General features: G+C 46.3%; 1 non-coding gene across 1 annotated transcript; it reads left to right on the top strand.

Annotated features, from left to right (window-relative positions):
- The first annotated feature begins 5,687 nt into the window (after window positions 1-5,687).
- On the top strand, window positions 5,688-5,875 carry LOC124723887. Its single transcript, XR_007006559.1, has one exon. It is a non-coding gene; the product is annotated as a U2 spliceosomal RNA (small nuclear RNA).
- The last annotated feature ends 473 nt before the right edge of the window (window positions 5,876-6,348 follow it).

Genomic DNA, 6,348 nt, shown 5'->3' with positions numbered 1-6,348 from the left:
CACCTTCCAGGTACCGATCCTAGAATCTAGAACAATATTTTAGAGTAGATAGCTTGGTTGATTTAGTAAAAATGCGTCGGACTACATCCGTCAGGAGCTCCATCGCGAATAAAAATCATTCATTTCTTGTTCTTCTTAACCGTCTGCTATTACATCACTACACATCTGTTACTGTACATCGAGAAGTCTCGTGCACTTGGAGGGTTGGAAAACTCCATTCATTCACGAGACGTGGAGTGTAGAGGTCTTCTTCTGATCGGTTTCAGATTAATTCGGTAACGGTGCTGCAGGGCGGGTTGGTCAATGACAGTGTGAGGAGGGTCCTTCACTCTTTAATTTTACCCTAAGACAGCGAGAATACTCTGTGACTCATACGCAGAGAGATAGATTGTAAATTAAGCACTATGCTCGAAGTGTTAGAAATACGTAGGTCACTGTTTGGTATACTTTGATGATTTATGTGTTCGAGAATTAACACTGAATGGACGTACTGAACAGTCATTTATCTACATTCATAATGATTATCGCAAAGTAGAGAAGGGGCGGTTTAGCTATGCTACTGAAACTGGGGAAATATGCTGTCACATCACTGGCCGGTGTTGAAGTTACTGTAAAATTGCTAAAATTGTTCGCGCTATCAACTGTGTTGCTTATTATTACAGTACATCGGCGGTGTCTTTTCCATCCCATCCGTCCATTGGTGCGCTGTTGGTTACCACATAATTATTGACTGACAACGCTTGTTTGAGTTGGGGAATGAGTTTTGTGGATGGGTGACAACTCCTGGTGGTTGCTAGCAACGAAACAGTGATCGCGTACATTAGTGCAATATGAGGAATCAGTCGAAAGGGAACGCAGAGCCATCATCTATTCCGTCACTGTGACAGATGAGTTTAAATGTAGAGGTCATCAATCACTTTTGGACATCAGTTTGGAAACTCTCCACAATGTAGCCAAACTCTTCTAGTTTCCTTATGTTGTAACTGTCTTTTATTTAAAATCATCCACCTTGTATCACGTGTTATGGTAGTTGCAGTAAAAAATGATTTACACTGTGCGATATCTAGTTTTCTGTGAGAGGCCGTGGATCAGAGCGTCTTAATGTCAGTTTAGGATCTGAGACAGACCTCGAAGTCGTGGCAGAAAAACAAAATGTATGGCAGTGTACAAAGCGTGTTAGAAAACAATGTTTCAAACAACGACACAGGGTCACAGGGAGCGCTCTTGCGAGTTGCAGTGTAGTCTGTGGGATACGTTCATCATCCTGCATTATGGGTGATGAAACCTTAAACTGATCTCTGCAATGGATCAAAAGCTGTATATTTAATAGGATCATCCCGCATAGGCAGCTGTAGCAGTTTGACAGGTAAATTCGATGACGGACTGGGTGTCCTGTTAGGAATGCTAGGAGAAATGCTATTCTCGGAAGCATTGAGACAACTCTCTCTGTCTGCGCCGGATCCACATCGCAGCTACACGTCATCGCGTGAGCAATGGCGCCAAGGTGAGTTCTATATCGGGTGAAGTTACTGGAGCTTTTATAGTTGGTAATTTTTCTCTGTTGAATGGTGCAGAATAACGATGATAGCATGTTGGGCTGATAGATTTGAATGGATGTGGATCTGCTTTGGTCTGTAGTATCTGTATCCAGTTCAGAGACGTATCACATTATGCGCATTTCCACCGAATGGTCAAAACGCGGTCCTGTTGCACTAACACAGGTCGTGCTGTTGCTACATGGGATGCAGAAGGTGGTGAATATGTCTTTCTCCGACTTCTGCTTCTCTTGCATGTAGTTTCACATAGACCGCATTACTTACAATCTTTGCCTCTTTCTTTAAAAAGCGATCAACATCGAGTGCTTTTGGTCTAGCAAAGCAAGTCTCAGTGTCGGTTTTAGTAGTAGGGTAATAGGTGTATGAAGACATTTTATATAAAATTGATATCAAATTAATTATGCAAATTAATTAAATGGATCAATTAATTACCCCCATGCCCTTGTGATGTCACTGGTTTTTCCTGGCTGGCATGTGGGCCCCTCCCCCTCTTCTCCCCTCCTCCACCTCTGGAAATGGTGGGAAATTCAAATTTATTGGCGAGAATATCAAATTTTGTGTTCATCTTGAGGTTCAGAGACCAACTGTCATAGTTCACAATACCACAACTAGAGTGCACTGTTGGTCCTCCACACTCCTCTCTCTCCTACTTCCCTCTCGTCTTCCACTTCTGAGGGAGCTTCAGTCTGTGCTGAGCTGCTGGACAGGATAGGGGTAAGTCTTTGTTTTGTATGATGTGTTCAATTCATTAGATTATCTGATAAAGTAGATTACAGTGTATTGATTATTGTTCAAACAATTTCTGGGATACTTTTTATATTTTTTTACTTAAAGAATTTGCAGAAGCCAAGGCAGTGAAGAATATTGTTTATTTAAACAATGTGAGTTGGATAGGTCCAGTTGCCATTGATTGAACAGTACACAGTAGCTCCATCCGGTTTTGTCAATAACTGTTTGATGTGGAGTGGGTATTTTCGCTGTCAGTGCAGCAATAGAGAAGTGCTCCAGCCATTCTAACCAATAGCCTTATATGGAAACGATGGGTGATTACAATAAGACCGCAAGGTATCACTGAAGTACAGGGGAGTAGCCTCCTGCCAATCTACAAGTGAATATCTGCTGGGAAGAACATAAGGATGGGTAATAGCATTAGAGCGCCGACCCACTGTCACAGTTGGGCTATTTATTTTTTTTCTTTATTGTGATTTCATTCCCCTGCCCCATATGGGCAGGGGAGGGCTGTCAGCGGCACAATCCGCCACTCTTCAGCTGAGTGACATGACAACTAAAACAAGAATAAAATGATACATACATAAGGAGGTAGAAAAGGGGAACATAAAACAGAGTAAGGGGAGAAAACGGAGGTAAAAATACACGGACATGGAGACGTTCATGGGGGACAGTTAAAAAAGTCACCAGAAAGTTAAAAAAAACACACACACACAGTTGGCGATTCTTAAAACACAGAGAAGACACTGAATGCGCATGCACAGGTTAAAGGTCGGCCACAGTATTAAAAACAATTCGGAACAACACACTTAACACCCACTCGGAGCACACATGACGAAGAATAAAACTGTCAGGTGGGACCTGCCGAGGGAATGGTCAGAGAGGATGGAAAAGGAGGGGAGAGCATGGGGCAGCTGGGGAAGCGGCGGGATGAAGAGAGGAGGGGCATCAGTGGGTTCACGAAGAGGCAGGAGACATGTGGGGCGGGAGAAGAAGAGGGAAGACAGGGCAGGAGGGAGTGCAGAGACACTGAAAGGAGGCACAAGAGATGGAGGGGGAATAGGAGGGGAAAGCCGCTCAGGAGGAGGGAGGGGGAGGAGAGGGAGCCGTGAGGAGGAGGCAGGAAGATGGAGTTAGAGTTGGTAGGAAGGGTAGATGTCAGGGCGAAGCTCATCATCTGGGAGGGGTAGACGGTGGAAGTTGTGTTGGGAAAGGAGATGGAGGGTGTGGAGATGGAGAGAGGGTGGGACACAACGGTAAAGGTGCGGCAACTGGTTGGGGGTGGAGAGGAAGGGAGACACTAGGGGGTGAGGGGGATCAAGGCAGCGGACAGTATATAGTGTGCGGATGTATTCAAGGAAAAGGAGAAGGTGGGGGAAGGGGATGAGGCCGTAGAGGATGCACGTGGGGGACGGAAGGCGGATGCGGAAGGCGAGGCGGAGTGCATGGCGTTCCAGGATTTGGAGGGCTTTATAGTACTGGGGAGGGGCGGAAATCCAAGCGACACTGGCACAACAGAGGATGGGGCCGATCAAGGATTTGTAGGTGTGAAGGATGGTGGAAGGATGCAGACCCCACGTCCAGACAGACAGGAGTTTCAGGAGGCGGAGGCGGTTGTGAGCTTTGTTTTGGATGGTAAGGAGATGGGGAGCCCAGGTGAGGTGGCAGTCGAGTGTGAGGCCAAGGTATTTGAGGGTAGGAGTGAGGTGGATAGGATGGCCATAAATGGTGAGGTAGAAATCATGGAGGCGGAAGGAGCGGGTGGTGCAGCCTATGATGATCGCCTGGGTCTTGGAGGGATTAACACGGAGGAACCACTGGTTGCACCAAGTGGTGAATTGGGAAAGCTGGGTTTGGAGGGTACGTTGGGACCATTGAAGGGTAGGATAAAGGGCTAGGAAGGCGGTGTCATCAGCGAACTGCAGAAGATGAACAGGAGGGGGAGGTTTGGGCTATCAGCAGTGTACAGGAGATAGAGGAGAGGGGAAAGGACAGAACCTTGGGGCACACCGGCAGAGGGGTAGAAAGTACGGGAGTTGGAATTGTGGATAGTCACATAGGAGGGACGATGGGAGAGGAAGGAAGCAACGAGACGGACTAAGTTGATGGGGAGAGCATAGGTCTGGAGTTTGAAGAGGAGCCCGGGATGCCAGACACGGTCATAGGCGTTCTGGAGATCAAGGGAAACAAAGATAGCGGAGTGACGGGAGTTAAGTTGGAGGGAAAGAAGATTGGTAAGGTTAAGGAGCTGGTCGTCGGCGGAGAAGGAAGGCCAGAAGCCACATTGGGTAAGAGGAAGGAGGCAGTGCTGGTTAAGGTGGCGGTGAATACGGCGAGAGAGGATGGCCGCAAAGACCTTACTGAACACGGAGGTGAGGCAGATTGGACGATAGGAAGAGGTATCAGAGGGGGGTTTGTTAGGTTTAGGGAACAGCAGAACACGGGAAGTCTTCCACAGGTCGGGGTAAAATCCAGTGGAGAGGAGGACATTGTACAGGGTAGCAAGGACAGACGGGAAGGATGGAGGGGATTCCTTGAGGTGACGGTAGGTGACGCCATCATGACCAGGGGCGGTGTTGCGTTTGTAGCGGAGGACAGTTTGGCTAAAAATCTCTTCCCATATAACAGGACTCCTGTAGCAACATCATTTGGGACTGAAGCAAACTAATACCTATCTACAAGTCACAAGTCGCATCGTAACCAACAGAAACATGGAAACATCCAGTAGTTTTTTATGAATGGAGTACTCATTATTTTACTTGTACACAGCGTGTCAACACGAAAAAGAAAATTGACCAGACACCTCCAGTCTAGCCTAGCACCATCTACCAAGTGTATTGTGTACCTGAAGAGCTGGCGAGCCTGGACGCTGCCGCTCGAGACAGCCTTAAGGTGTGACTTCCGATTGCCCGACTCCCTCGTGACCACTCCTGCTGCTGTCCATGGCACAATGCAAGACAAACGGGTGTAACTTGAAGCAACTGCAGTTCCACCTCCTACGCAGACTACTCAGGTCAAAAACTCCGAATTAGGGATGTTGTTTTGTCAATGGACCTCGAATTTCTCATGCAAAATGTAGATTCTTCCCTTTTATACGAGTTATTTTTGAAGACAGAAGCAATCGGACTATACACGCGTTTTCACATCGCTTAAGTATTTAAAAAAAATGGCTCTAAGCACTGCGGGACGTAACATCTGAGGTCATCAGTCCCCTAGACTGAAAACTACTAACTAACCTAAGGACATCACACATATCCATACCCGGGTCAGGATTCGAACCTGCGACCGTAGCAGCAGCGTGGTTCCGGACTGAAGCGCCTAGAACCGCTCGTCCAGAGCGGCCGGCGCTAAAGTATCGTTACTTGTTGTGAAAATCCTATACAACATTATGGAGCAGGGTATATATCCTGTAAGAATTTTCTCATCAGGTTAAAAAATATCTTTTCTTAACAGTTTAATTTCTGCTACGACCTGCATCACTGGACTAGAATATTAAACTGATTTTTGGCTCATGACGGAGTGCTAAGAGAATGGTCTACCTCTGTCACAGGATGCGTTTCTCAATTTCGAAATCTCTTATAGTAAACAACTTCCTCATAACAAATGAAGTCTCTCAATGTATCAGCACAGATATATGTTGTAAATATCAGGTTTATGCAACGTATCACTTTATAAATTCGGTAATATAGCTGATTTTATTACGATGGTCATCTCTCTCTGTGTAGGTGGAGATTGAAATTTCGTTAAAAGATCTCGCCACAACGAAAAACGCCTGATTACCGCTCCAGCTCTCGAATCATATCTGTGGTACTCTCACCCAGACTTCCACCCGCCCGGTAGCACGTCATTGATATCAAATTGATAGGCTATTTAATTCAATTCATCATGAGAGTCCCTTTGCATCTTGAGTATTTTTTTCCTGCAGTCGGATTACTATCGCCAGGTAACCATTACAGACGCTTTGTGACGTCACCAGAGACTTCCCACAAACTATGTAATCACTTCCTCCGATAATGCCGGCCGGAGTGACCGAGCGGTTCTAGGCGCTTCAGTCTGGAGCCGC

This window comes from Schistocerca piceifrons, chromosome X (assembly GCF_021461385.2).
Source record: "Schistocerca piceifrons isolate TAMUIC-IGC-003096 chromosome X, iqSchPice1.1, whole genome shotgun sequence".
NCBI lineage: Eukaryota > Metazoa > Arthropoda > Insecta > Orthoptera > Acrididae > Schistocerca > Schistocerca piceifrons.
Note: the sequence above shows the minus strand (reverse complement) of the source record. Positions and strands in the feature narration are given on the sequence as shown.